The sequence below is a fragment of the Bos mutus genome, chromosome 23, assembly GCF_027580195.1.
Source record: "Bos mutus isolate GX-2022 chromosome 23, NWIPB_WYAK_1.1, whole genome shotgun sequence".
Lineage (NCBI taxonomy): Eukaryota > Metazoa > Chordata > Mammalia > Artiodactyla > Bovidae > Bos > Bos mutus.
This window is the reverse complement of record NC_091639.1, coordinates 21,153,046-21,166,895: the sequence shown is the minus strand read 5'-3', so window position 1 is coordinate 21,166,895 and position 13,850 is coordinate 21,153,046. Positions and strand designations below refer to the sequence as shown.

At 41.6% G+C, this 13,850-nt stretch overlaps 4 non-coding genes across 4 annotated transcripts; 3 read left to right on the top strand and 1 right to left on the bottom strand.

Moving 5' to 3' along the window:
- The first annotated feature begins 1,493 nt into the window (after window positions 1-1,493).
- Window positions 1,494-1,565, top strand: TRNAA-AGC (transfer RNA alanine (anticodon AGC)). The gene has a single exon. It is a non-coding gene; the product is annotated as a tRNA-Ala (tRNA).
- Window positions 1,566-2,068: 503 nt separating this feature from the next.
- Window positions 2,069-2,142, top strand: TRNAT-CGU (transfer RNA threonine (anticodon CGU)). Its single transcript has one exon. It is a non-coding gene; the product is annotated as a tRNA-Thr (tRNA).
- A 2,753-nt stretch (window positions 2,143-4,895) lies between these two features.
- Window positions 4,896-4,968, bottom strand: TRNAM-CAU (transfer RNA methionine (anticodon CAU)). The gene has a single exon. It is a non-coding gene; the product is annotated as a tRNA-Met (tRNA).
- Window positions 4,969-9,965: 4,997 nt separating this feature from the next.
- Window positions 9,966-10,047, top strand: TRNAL-AAG (transfer RNA leucine (anticodon AAG)). The gene has a single exon. It is a non-coding gene; the product is annotated as a tRNA-Leu (tRNA).
- The last annotated feature ends 3,803 nt before the right edge of the window (window positions 10,048-13,850 follow it).

Below are 13,850 nucleotides of genomic sequence, written 5' to 3'. Positions count from 1 at the left end.
CTTGGTTCAGAAGTTCCAGAACTTCCTCAGTTTTGGAAGTTCACATACTGCTGAAGCCTAGCTTGAAGGATTTTGAGCATTACTTTGTTAGCATCATCTATTACTCACTGGGAGAAGACATCTTGATTCAGTTCAAGTGTACTTGTTCCTAGATTTGAGAAAAGTTTGGAACCAATCAATTAAATGGCATAAAACAAGAAAAAAGTTGAAACACTCACCCCAGTTCCTCTAGTTTGATGGGTAAAGCAATGTATGTTCTCTATAGAGAAGAACATGGGGTTTTGAGGTAATTTCAATGAAAGAAAAAATCATCCCAGTGAAACCATTGGCTACATTTTTGTTCCCTTAGCTTTCTGCCACAGTATTCTACAAGGTAGAGAATCTGGTGATCAGTTCCTGGTGTTCAGTCACTGCTCCCAAAGTTTCCTTCCTATTCAAACATGGAGCCATGACAGCAATCAAGAGTTAATCGCCCTATTTTAAGATATGGTTACTTGTATCTTCTAGCTCACCAGTCTTTCAGGCAACATTGATGATCACAAAATGGCCCTAGATTTTTCTATGAATGAAATCACAGTGACTGTATGGAGTCTTACTCTAGCCAAAATACATGAGATTTTATCATTTTTATTCAACAAGTGTCTGACTAGTTTGTTTGGGCACTGGTCTCTCAAGTCAAACTTAAGCTCAGGAAGTCCCCAAGGTCTTTGACAGACATCATAACCACTCTTTACCATCCTCAGAGAAAAAGTTGGGGACCTTTTTATGCTGGCCACCTCCTCACTCACACCCAGTAATTCAACCATCTTGTCTAGAAATAAGTTGTTCAGATTTCTAATTTATCAGTGACTTGTAAAACAAAAATTTTAACTGACCTTTCCTAGTTTACAAATTTCCTCCCTAGTTACTTTGTTACTACATTGCTCTAAATTTGTAATCTTCAAAGCAATAGTTTCTTCTTTAAGGTTGTAAGGAACCTTCCTTAAATCAACTATATCCCTAGAGTAGAACAGAATAAACCACTGCAAGTCAGTAGATGTTACTCTAGTTTCTAGCTCTTCATACTCTTGTAGAGCCAAGAGCTTCATGTGAGGAGGGCAAATGCATGGACAAGATTCTCCAGAACAGAGCTGGGTTGTACTAGGCTGCTGCTGAGTCACTTCAGTCATGTCCGACTCTGTGCGACCCCATAGACGGCAGCCCACCAGGATGCCCCGTCCCTGGGATTCTCCAGGCAAGAACACTGGAGTGGGTTGCCATTTCCTTCTCCAATGCATGAAAGTGAAAAGTGAAAGTGAAGTCGCTCAGTCATGTCCGACCCTCAGCGACCCCATGGGCTGCAGCCTTCCAGGCTCCTCCTTCCATGGGATTTTCCAGGCAAGAGTACTGGAGTTGGGTGCCATTGTCTTCTCCTGTACTAGGCCAGGGTTCTTGAAAAATAATGCAGATAGCGATTGGCATTAAATATTTTCCACAAAGTAGTTGACATTGTAGGGGGTGTAGCTCAGTGGTAGAGCGCGTGCTTAGCATGCACGAGGCCCCGGGTTCAATCCCCGGCACCTCCAGTTAGAATTTGGCTTCTTGTGTAGCAGTTCTTCAGAACTACTCAAAATGGTTCTTAGTTTTTCCTACCTGTTGAAACTTGTTACTCATAACTCGTGCTGATTTGCTCAAACTTATTTGTCAACCTTTTATTTTTGTAATTGGAGAATGTTGCTTTACAATATTCTGTTGGTTTCTGCCGTACAACCATGCTAATCAGTCGTAATTATATACATATCCCCTCCTTCTGGAACTTGCCTCCCTTCCCTCTAGCCTTCCACCTCCCATCCCCCACCCTTCTAGGTTATCACAGAGCTCCAGGCTGGACTCCCTGTGTTATATAGCAACTTCCCACTTTATACGTGATAAGTATTTATATATGTCAATGCTACTTTCTCAGTTCATCTCAGAGCCATCTACAGGGTAGTATAGTCTTTTTTTTTTTTTCTTAAGCTCCCCCCATTCCTGCGCCCTATTGGAGCAAAGTAAAATGAGGTAGATTTAACTCTCCTATAGTCATTCAGGTGGCTCTATGGCTTAGTTGGTTAAAGCGCCTGTCTCGTAAACAGGAGATCCTGGGTTCGACTCCCAGTAGGGCCTTACCTTTTTGCTCGAAGGTAGGGCAAACTCCTGAAAATTTTATTTTGGCTAGTTAACTGTGTCTTCTTACTGATCCTCCACAAATTCTCAACGAAAGTTAACAGCCCTAGAACTCTACTTACTTTTAAAAAGAAGTACATTCTTAAGAGATGACAATTCAAATGCAAGCCACCTAATACTGCATGTGACTTTATACCTCAATCACTTTTCAAATAGGTTTTGCATTAAACTGTGGTAAAATGTTTTTGATCACCTACAGTGTGTTATTGTTTAAAGTATCCAGAGAGAAAGAAAAACTCTCTAGACTCTAACAATCTCTAGCTCTACAATTGATTTCATTAAATAAGATAATGAACAATGAACCTATTACTAGCTACAAAGGAAAATTAGGATGTTTGCAGGGTCGTGCTTGACATTTTGAAGGGACTATGAGGAAGAACAGTATATTCCCATGCTATCTCTCTTAAGGAAAACATTAGAGTATTTCAGGAATGATGATCAACTGGAAGGAAAAATGTCCTAGATACAAACACCCTAGAGCTAGGACAAAGTCGCTGTGAAAAGAGCAAGCTGGAGAATTCTGCCAGATATCTAAGGAAACTTAGATTCAGCCCTAGAGACTTATGGAGCTTCCTTATCTTTTTGTCTCCTATTGATCCATCAATTAATTCAACAATGTAAGCTGCTGGTTTTTTATATACCAGGCATATTTCTGTCTGTCTTTCCTTTTATTTTCAGTTACATTTTTTCCCATATTATGGGAACTTTTAAGATCTACTGTCTTAGCAACTTTTAAATATGCAATTCAATATTGTTAACTATAGTCACCAACCTGTGCATTACATCCCCAGGACTTATTTATCTCATAAATGGAAGTTTGCACCTTTTGACCACATTCACTCATTTTGCCTGCCACCCCTCATCCCTGCTGCCTCCAGTAACCACCCCAGGAATATTTCTAAGGGCAGGAAATACAGTAGCAAACAAAGCTAACAAAAAGCACTGCTGTCACGGATCTCACATTCTGCTGGGGGTGACATGAAAAATAAAGAAAATTAATATATAAAATAAGTAAGCATATAAGATACTGATGAAGTCTGCGGAGAAGAATAAAGCAATGAAAGAGTATGGGGACAGCATAGGATAGAGCTGGACTAACCAGAGTGTCATCTGTTCTTTAATAAAATCACTGATGTGTTAAAATATAATTTTTTAACTTTTTAATGAGAAATGGTTACAAAGTGGCTACTATTATTACTCTAAGAACTTGAGTAGCAATATTAAATAGAAAACTGATGCCCCTTCCCCCAACAATGCCTGGATCTCACTTCTGTTCATTTTGATTAGGGCTTTATTTAACTAGTTCCCACTGCCTGTACTCAAATCTCAACTGTTCCACTTATTAGTTACGGGAGCTTTGGTAAATTGCTTTCTCTCAATGGGCATCACTATCTTCATGTATAAAAGAGAAATAGTAATAAGCCTACCTAACAGAGTTAATGGGAGGACTTGTGGAGTAAATACACATAAAATATTTTAGAAGGATATCTAGCACATAAAGAAGCAATCAATAAAATAAAATAAGAATTGATTATACACAGAGCCTCACTCATTCCAAATCTGGGTGATTTAGGTGATGATATTTGGAAGTTTTGAAAGGACAAGATTTAGATATGTTGATGGTGAAATGAGTTAAGATTTGGGGAAAATTGGAATGGAGTGAATATTTTTTTCATGTGACACAAGTGTGAATCTTTGGGGACCAGCAGGAAGACTATGGTAGGTATAATTATGTCTCACAACCCCCACCCTGAGATGCCCATTTCCTAATCTCTAAAACCTGGGTAATATGTTATCTTGCCAGGCAAAAGGAATGTGATTAAGAATCTGGAGATAGGGAGATTATCTTGGATATTTGGGTGGCTCTATGTAATCAAAGTGTCCTTATAAGAGGGTGGTAGCTGAGTCAGAGTTAGAGAAGGAGATGAGACAACAGAAGAGAGGTCAGAGTGAAGTGAACATGAGTCAAGGAATAGGAGCATCCTCTAGAAGCTAGAAAAAGCAAGGAGTAATTTCTCCCCAAGACCTCTAGAGAGGGGGCAGCTCGGCTACACCTTGATTTTAATCCCACAAGACCCATTTCAGACTTCTGACCTCCAGAGTTGTAAAATAATAAATTTATGCTATTTTATGGAGAAGGCAATGGCACCCCACTCCAGTACTCTTGCCTGGAAAATCCCATGGATGGAGGAGCCTAGTAGGCTGCAGTCCATGGGGTCGCTAAGAGGTGGACACGACTGAGCGATTTCACTTTCATCGCTTTCATGCACTGGAGAAGGAGGTGGTGGCCCACTCCGGTGTTCTTGCTTGGAGAATCCCAGGGACGGGGGAACCTGGTGGGCTGCCGTCTCTGGGATCGCACAGAGTTGGACACGACTGAAGTGACTTGGCAGTATGCTATTTTAAGGTAATAAATTTTTGCTAATTTTCTAGTGCAGCAGAGACGGTTAATCCAGATATATGGTTATAGGAAACATGTTGAAAAACTGCTTTGCTGCCTAAGGAACCTGGTTCGAAAGAAATCAGCTAAACTTCTTGAAGGACTACAGTTCCATTTATAATCGCATCATGTTGACAGGGAGTTAGTCCTGGGGCCTAGATTTCACACAGAACTTGATTGGTGGGATAGGGAATTTTGTTCCTTACCCCGCTTCTTTCTCAAATGAAAGCATGTAGGAGTCAGAAAACTACTGTGCCTTCTCTGAGGTTCGAACTCAGGACCTTCAGATTATGAGACTGACGCGCTGCCTACTGCGCTAAGAAGGCTCTGAGATAAAAAGGTTTCAATAGAACTATCGATTCTCTTTCATGTTTATACAAATTTTCTGAGAAGTTGTATTTTTCAAACAGAGTGCAAGATAAGAGTATGTGCTGTGGCATATATACTGTTGCTCTGAGTATGTCATAATGATCAAAATTATTTCAGGATTTCATCCATGAATAAATATGAAACACGGTGAATTTTTTTTCTCCCACTATGCTTTAAATGGCAACCCACTCCAGTATCCTTGCCTGGAAAATCTCATGGACAGAGGAGCCTGGTGGGCTGCAGTCCATGGGGTCTCAAAGAGTCGAACATGACTGAGCGACTAACACACACACACACATGCTTTAAATACCACTTACTGCTGGCAGACATCAGACTTCATTAGATTTCACTGTGCCCTACTTCACAACTACGTGGGTAGAAAGTGGCATACAGATACGAGGGGCCTGAGTTGGGTCCACAGGCTGGAAGATTTCTAGACTGAAACAGTGAGGACACAGAAATATGCTTAGCTCTGCTGAGGGCGAAGCTGGAGTATCCTTATCTAGCTCTGCATCTTCCTTGTCTGCCAGTATTCCCCTTAAAATCCATGTCTGACCAAGTCCGTGATCTGAAGGCCTTTCTATTCTGGCTAAAAGTCCAGAATAATGTAAACAGAGGCGAGATAAGGTGGAAGAAATGAGGTGAGATGATTGAAAATGGAGAAACAATACACTGGATTTCAATCTGGCAAAGTGAAAAATGTCCTAAAATAGATATTGTAGGACTGAAGTGTAAATCTTGTGTGTGCCATCTATTAAGTTAGGAAAAATAATTCACTTGGTTTTTTTGAGAATATGTCAATTTTTTAAAACTTCATTATCTGTAAAATAGGATAATATTCACAATATTATTTAAAAGACTGAATTCGACATACAAAAAAGTTGTTCAATGAATACTAATAAATGATACAAATGATGATAGCAAACTGTATTGAGTGCATATTACGGGCAGGTACTCTTATATGTGTGTTACATGTAGTGGCCATCTATCGTCTATCACTGTAGGCAACTTTTATTATTGTCATATCATTTACATATGATAAAAGTAAGACCGAATAAGTTTAAGTGACTTGCCGATAGGCTTGTAGCTACTCAGTAGATGAGAAGCAGTAGAACTCGGGCTCACTTAACTATGACTATGAAGCCACTCAGTCGTGTTCGACTCTTTGTGACCCCATCGACTACATAGCCCACCAGGCTCCTCTGTCCATGGAATTTTCTAGGCAAGAATACTGGAGTGGATTGCCATTCCCTTCTCCAGGGGATTTTCCTGATCCAGGGATCAAACCCCAGTGTCCTGCATTGTTTATTGTCTGTCTTTTCTTCTAGAATATAAGCTCGACAAGGGCATCGACTTTGTATTTTTCTTGTTCACCGTTCCCATCCCAGAACTTAAAATAGTGACTGGTACATTGTATGGTTTCAGTAAGTTTTTATTGGATGAAAACCCCTACCTTAATGTATGGGTACTATACAACTGACTAAAATTTTCCTGAGTACCTATGATGTGTCAAGTCCTGTGCTAGTAGGTGTAGTGACAGAGTGGTTATCATCTGCCGGGGTCCAGCCCCAGCAGGATCCAGGGGTACCCTCAGGATGACAGCATACGCGATAAGGAAAGTAAAAAAAGCGAAGAGAAAGAGGCTTGATCTTCCTTGATTAACACAGAAAGCCAATAAAGCTACTGTGTTCCAAGGAGTCATCCTGAAAGAAGAAGAGAGAGAGAAAAAGAGAGAAAAGGAAAAAAAGAATGACACGGGGAGACCAAGCTTTGGTGAGCGAGGCCCATAACTTTATTTTCAAAAGGAACTTTTATACCTTGACTTGTACATAGAGGGAAATGAAAGATGCAAAGTCATATAGAGTCAGCCCAAACATTACATCTGTTTTGTCTTTATCAAAACCAGGATTTTTTCTGCATACCTTTCCCATAAACAATGTTGTGTACATTATCTTGTGGCCTTGGAGGCCTGTGAACATTTTATGACCCTTTATTGATAAAGGCTGATCAGCCAGAAAACTTGTTTTCCGTTAAAGTGTTTCTTCTTTATTTCTCCCAGCCTCAGAAAGTACTAAACAGTTACATTCTCATGGAGCAAAGGTGCAGTGGGTCACAACAAAGAAAGAACCAATTAGCTCAAAGGTCTGATGTGGTTAACTCCAAGGCTGCTACTTGTTTTTCTTACATTCCAACTGTGTTAACTAACGCATTCCCAGGTGCACAATGGATAAGGGATATGGGAACTTGGCAGCAAGCATTGGCCCAATAATGAAGCCCTTTACCAGTACTGTCTATTCTAATAATTTTTCATCCCTTAAAGAACTCTATGCTCATTAGGATTTTTAGAATGTTTTGGCTTCCCGTGCCTTTCAAGGTTGGGGAGTTGTGAACAATCAAGTGTGCTAATTGCAAGAGTATGGATAAACCTGTCAGGCAAGCTAGAATGCCAACAGAGGGGTTAAAATAGAAATATTCCTTTCATGCCCAGGAGACTTATTAACTAAAACCCTAAGTTGACTTTTTCCAGAGAAAGGTGGTTGGGGATAGCCCCTGTTAATGTCAGAAGAGTTGGTGAAAGGTACAAAATAGTAAGAGAGACAGATTTTGGTTTTGGGGTGGATGCTCGAGCAGATTCAGGGGGTCCCTTGAGGCCTGATCCGCCTTTGCCTGTCGGGTTCTGTCCGCATGACCTTTGTCATGGGTGGGATCTCCCGTGGTGGCTCCCGGCAATCATCTGTGATTTTACAGAACTAACAATCACAGATAAAATTTCAGTTTTCTACTGAACAGGAATATTTTATTATTGATAAAATGTTATGTGATTACTTCATTAAAATTCTACATAATTTAGTTCATTTAGCAACACTTTGTAACAAAAGTTTACCTTCAAAATGCTGTACTTTTTACCCTAAGATCCCAAATATTTCACAGACTATTTCAGTTACTTTTAAAAAACATCCCTGTCCCTCCATCATGGATTAAGTGATGTCAGCAATAGTAGTAGACTGAATATATCCTAACTAGTCTCTACTTTCAAATTGCTCTTGGGCACTCTCCTTTGATACTTTTCCATACATTTTCTCTTTAACTAAAAAATATAGAAAGCCTTTGACTGTGTGGATCACAATAAACTGTGGAAAATTCTGATATGCAGATCAGGAAGCAACAGTTAGAACTGGACATGGAACAACAGACTGCTTCCAAATAGGAAAAGGAGTACGTTAAGGCTGTATATTGCCACCTTGCTTATTTAACTTCTATGCAGAGTACATCATGAGAAACGTTGGGCTGGAAGAAGCACAAGCTGGAATCAAGATTGCCGGGAGAAATATCAATATCCTCAGATATGCAGATGACACCACCCTTATGGCAGAAGTGAAGAGGAACTAAAGAGCCTCTTGATGAAAGTGAAAGAGGAGAGTGAAAAAGTTGACTTAAAGCTCAGCATTCATAAAACTAAGATCATGGCATCTGGTCCATGGGACCAGAAAATAGATGGGAAATAGATGGGGAAATAGTGGAAACCGTGGCTGACTTTATTTTTGGGCTCCAAAGTCACTGCAGATGGTGATTGCAGCCATGAAATTAAAAGACGCTTACTCCTTGGAAGGAAAGTTATGACCAACCTAGATAGCATATTCAAAAGCAGAGATACATTACTTTGCCAACAAAGGTCTGTCTAGTCAAGGCTATGGATTTTCCAGTGGTCAGGTATGTATGTGAGAGTTGGACTGCGAAGAAAGCTGAGAGCTGAAGTTGAACTGTGGTGTTGGAGAAGACTCTTGTGAGTCCCCTGGACTGCAAGGAGATCCAACCAGTCCATCCTAAAGGAGATCAGTCCTGGGTGTTCATTGGAAGGACTGATGCTGAGGCTGAAACTCCAATACTTTGGCCACCTCATGCGAAGAGCTGACTCATTGGAAAAGACCCTGATGCTGGGAGGGATTGGGGGCAGGAGGAGAAGGGGACGACAGAGGATGAGATGGCTGGATGGCATCACTGACTCGATGGACGTGAGTCTGGGTGAATTCCGGGAGTTGGTGATGGACAGGGAGGCCTGGCGTGCTGCGATTCATGGGGTCGCAAAGAGTCGGACACGACTGAACGACTGAACTGAACTGAATCTCATTTTTTAAAAAAAAAAAGACCACTTCTTCCCTGTATATAATATAATCAGACCTTTTGAAGAATTACGCACGACTTCCCCTGATCATAGTAGGGCTCACTTAAACGGTGCGGCATATAATGGATCAGGTTGTTCAGCTAAAGGATGAGCCGTCTGGAGACAGGGATTATGTGGGGAGGAGACCCGTGGACTCGCGAAGTTCGCATAGGTGAGGTTGGAGCGGGTAGAGCAAGTAGTCTCTGGGCTTGGAGAGTATGCTACACCACGTACTGAAAGCAAACTAATCCCCTCCCTGAACTTTATAAATTAAGAACATGATCACATTCAGCGAAAAGTAGGTCGGTTTGCACAGTTGTTTTCTTTAGTAAGAAATCACACACAAACACACAAACTCTGACTTAAGTTCCGTGTGAGCGGGGAGAAGAGCGTCTCTGTTTTCTAGGTGAAGAAATAAAAAATAACTTCCCACTGCTGACTCCCAAACGCAGTTGACAAATTGGAGACTCCTGATCTCTACATCCCGAGTTTCGGTGGGTGCTGTGCCGGCGATTTCTCATCCTTTTTTTTTTTTTTTTTTAATGACTGATTCGAGTTTATGACTTCGAGTTTGAGGGAATTATGCATTGGCTGCTTCTCCCTTTACTTTCGAGTATCAGAAAAATAGCACAGAAGGCAAATGTGAATCTCCTAAAGTAGGAACCTGTTTGCGGATTTTATTCGTGGATGAAATGACAGAGTTGTATGTACAGGGGGAAAATAGGAAAAATAACACAGGTTTGTGCAAGTCTTTTAAACTGCTAAGAAGAAGTTTGAGGGGGGCATTTACGTGGTAGCGTGGCCGAGCGGTCTAAGGCGCTGGATTAAGGCTCCAGTCTCTTCGGGGGCGTGGGTTCGAATCCCACCGCTGCCATCTCTATTGTAGACCCATTTCTTTAAAGCAGTCTTGTGACCCCTTTAAAAGTTCCTACGGAAGAGAGTATGTCAAATGGTTTTGAAATGTTCTTACAGATTTAAGAAATAAGCAGAAATTGGTTGATAGTTATTAGAATGTATTAATTGAAAATCAGTCTTCATCCTATTTCATTCCACTCCAGCACTGGATTCTGATTCCTCTCACAAACATATAAGGAATGATAACTTCACGCCTGAAGTTAAAGATGTGCTTTTTGCATGCAAACCAGAAGAAGCCTATTATTTTTCTCATATTTTGCACTTTTCAAATCTATTCTATTGCACCTTGCCTTTTCAGTTCAGTTCAGTTCAGTCACTCAGTCGTGTCAGACTCTTTGCGACCCCATGGACTGCAGCCCGTCAGGCCTCCCTGTCCATCACCAACTCCCAGAGCTTACTCAAACTCATGTCCATTGAGTCCATGATGCCATCCAACCATCTCATTCTCTGTCATCCCCTTCTCCTCTCACCTTCAATCTTTCCCAATGAGTCAGCTCTTCGCATCGTGTGGCCAAAGTATTGGAGCTTCAGCTTCTGATCAGTCCTTCCAATGAATATTCAGGACTGATTTCCTTTAGGATTGACTGGTTGGATCTCCTTGCAGTCAAGGGACTCTCAAGAGTCTTCTCCAACACCACAGTTCAAAAGCATCAATTCTTCGGTGCTCAGCTTTCTTTATGGTCCAACTTTCACATCTATACCTGACTACTGGAAAAACCCTTTGATTATAGGGACCTTTGTTAGCAACATAACGTCTCTGCTTTTTAATATGCTGTTTAGGTTGGTCATAGCTTTTCTTCCAAGGAGGAAGCGTCTTTTAATTTCACGGTTGCAGTCACCATCTGCAGTGATTTTGGAGCCCAAGAAAATAAAATCTGTCACCGTTTCCAATGTTTTACCATCTTGTTGCCATGAAGTGATGGGACTAGATGCTGTGATCTTTGTTTTTTGAACGTTGAGTTTTAAGCCTCCATTTCCATATCAGCATAGAAATAGCTTATTTTCCTTTTGTCTCAAAAATATTCCATGTTATGGATATATTTTTATTTAACAAGTCACATTTAACAATATAAACAACACAAATAAATAACATCTGCATTTCATAAGTGTGTGTATTAGAGAAATTTTTGAAAATGCAATTGCTGAATTAAATGTGTGTGATGGTAATTTTGGTGGTTCTTGTCTTAGTCTTTCCTAAATGTTACTAATTTATCCCCAGAGAGCCAAGGAAGGGCTTGTTTCCTTGACACCATGTCCCACACAGAACATTGCTGTGACATTGAGAATTAACAGCCATTAAATTCTTACAGAGCCCCAGATGTTGTCATAGTTCTTTTATATTCTCAGTAATATATAAGAAAGTTCATATTATTATTCCTATTTTATTAAGAGAAAGAAACTGAAGTTATAACCAGTTAATCTCTTGTCTGTAGGTGGAGGAATCAGGATGTTACTTCTGTAGGGCAGACTGAAAAAAAATGATCCTTCAAAAAATATTTTCACCCTAATTCCTGGAAGCTGTCAATATTACCTTATATGGCAAAAAAAAAAAAAAATAAAAATGAGAGCGTCTTTGCAGAGGGGATTGAGTTTAGGATCTTGAGATGGGGAATTTATCCTGGATTATCCAGATGGAGCTTGAATGCCATGCCAAGTGTTCTTAAAGGAGAGAGGCATAGGGAGATTATGGAACAGAAGACGATGTGAATATAAAGGCAGAGGAAATGCAACTGCATATCAAGGAAGGCTGGTAGCCATCAAAAGCTGGAAGAGACAAGGACAGATTCTCCCCTACAGCCTCCACAGGGAGTATGACCCTGTCAAAACCTTGATTTCTGCCCAGTGATACTGACTTTGGACTTCCGACCTCCAGAACTGTGGGAAAATTAATTTCTGTTCTTTAAAGCTACTGAGCTATGGTAATTAGTTACAAAAGCCACAGGAAACTCATACAATGACTTCAAGTGCTAATAGGCAACACTACTGCAAACAATTATTTTTGTTTGTTTTTTTACCAATCTGCTTGATAGAAAATATTATTTCATTGTAGTTCTTTAGTTTGAATATCTCTGGGAAACTCCACCAACTAGGACAGAGAAAAGGACTGGATTAGGGAGGTTTCCCACCCTAGAGAAGGAAATGGCAACTCCAGTATTCTTGCCTGGAGAATCCTATAGACAGAGGAGCTTGGTGGGCTACAATCCATAGGGTCAGAAAGAGTCCGACACGACTGAGCTGCACCCCCGCCTCGCCCCCCCCCACCTCCCCCCACACCTTTAGCTACTTGCCCTCGGTGAAATAACTCTTCTTATCTAAACTAATTCCGGAAGCAGGAGTTTTTCTTTAGCTTTTAAGGAAGAGCCTATTTACTTAGGTTCCGTTTGCGGACCTGTGGGGCCTGGGATATGGCAGTGGGGTCTGAACCCATGTTTCTACAGAAATTAGAGACTTAATTCTGCATCCTAGAAGGGCTCCCACACTACCTCCAAAAGGGCTTTTAATTAAACATTTTTCTTATTTCAAAAACATATTAAGAAACTTCTGTAGTTTTAAATAGACTGCTTTTTCTGCTTCCTTTGTACAAAATAGGAGCTTTGATTCCTACCCTTAGGAATATCAGAGGCCCACGTGCGAGCCTCACCTGCTTTATCCTACCACGGTTTCCCCCGGTCAGCCACCTCTGTCGCCTTCTGGGCGTTCAGGTGGACCGAAGTCGCGATCAGGGTACTAACCTCAGACCTAGATCTCGGCCTGTTCCCTCCGGGGATGCGACTTGGGAGAGCGAAGGGCGGGTCATAGCAGAGTGCAGGAACCTGGTTAGAGGGAAGAAGGCATTGCCTTCTTTGCGAGTTGAGGACCTGTTGCTCTGGAAAGCGGGCCCTTGGTGGGTAGGGTTCAGTGGGTGGTTCTCTGGAACTGTAAGGCTCTCCACCTAAGGAGGATGGTACGTGGATCCAGTGAACACTCTGTGGTCCGCAGGGGACCGTTAGGCCCTCTCCCCGTTCAGCACTCCGAGGGGCTTTACAACTATGGTTGTGTGATCTGAGTCTTTACAACCACCTTGACACTGGCGTTTTTGGATTTTTAGAGAGCGATATGCCTGACTGTAGCTTAACTCTACACTTCCAGCCGCCTTCTCCGCTCGCGGTCCTTCCCCTTCAAGTCACCGCTTGCTGAGTGCAAACGTGTAGGAACGCTAGGTGCCCCGACTCGGCGGTCTAACGAGCTTAGACTAGTTAGTGGAGTTCCATTTTTAGAGCACCTCACTTAGGATACTGGAACGAAGAAACTTAGTTACGAAAGTCGAGGTGCAGTAACATCAAAGTTTGCTTTTAGAAGAATTTGTCCCTTTTAGGGAGAAGGCAATGGCACCCCACTCCAGTACTCTTGCCTGGAAAATCCCATGGATGGAGGAGCTTGGTGGGCTGCAGTCCATGGGGTCGCTGAGAGTCGGACACGACTGAGCGACTTCACTTTCACTTTTCACTTTCCTGCATTGGAGAAGGAAATGGCAACCCACTCCAGTGTTCTTGCCTGGAGAATCCCAGGGACGGGGGAGCCTGGTGGGCTTCCGTCTATGGGGTCTCACAGAGTCGGACACGACTGAAGCGACTTAGCAGTAGCAGCATCCCTTTTAGAAAAAGTGAGTAGCTCCGACTTTTATTGACGATTCCCATTGAATTAGTTGAAGTCCTGTTGGTTCCAACATTCAAGCTGCCCGAAACTTTTCCAGCTTGTATCTGTTCTGCAGCGCGTCTAAGC